Genomic DNA, 450 nt, shown 5'->3' with positions numbered 1-450 from the left:
CCCAAGTATCGCGAGAGTACCGGACGACCTTATACGGTCATGGATGGTCTGCTGTCCATCCACGCACTGGAAGGCTGTTTTAGGTCTAAATAGTCAGGTGCGTGCACGTTTTTTCTGCTCAAAAATGGCCAACTGAAATAAAGAACTAATGCAGTTTACCAGGAGAGAATGTGTAAAGGTGGTCGTAAGAGTTGGCACAAATTCAACGTGGAGTAATTTACTCTATTTTTTTCCCTGTGAGGCACACATGATTGTATTTATCTGACTAATCTGGATCAGACATGCAAAAAAAATGCATCTTGGTCGTAGATTGGATCTTTGATAACCGCCTTCAGAAATTACAGACACAGATAATATAATAAAAATTGGTCAATCGGGCATTTTATTGCTTTTAACATCATGGTCAGGGGACTGCAGATGAAAACTAGCCTTTTGGCTAATTCTGGCTTT

The sequence above is a fragment of the Takifugu flavidus genome, chromosome 7 (genome assembly GCF_003711565.1).
Source record: "Takifugu flavidus isolate HTHZ2018 chromosome 7, ASM371156v2, whole genome shotgun sequence".
NCBI lineage: Eukaryota > Metazoa > Chordata > Actinopteri > Tetraodontiformes > Tetraodontidae > Takifugu > Takifugu flavidus.
The sequence above is the reverse complement of the archived record's forward strand: the minus strand, read 5'-3'. Positions refer to the sequence as shown.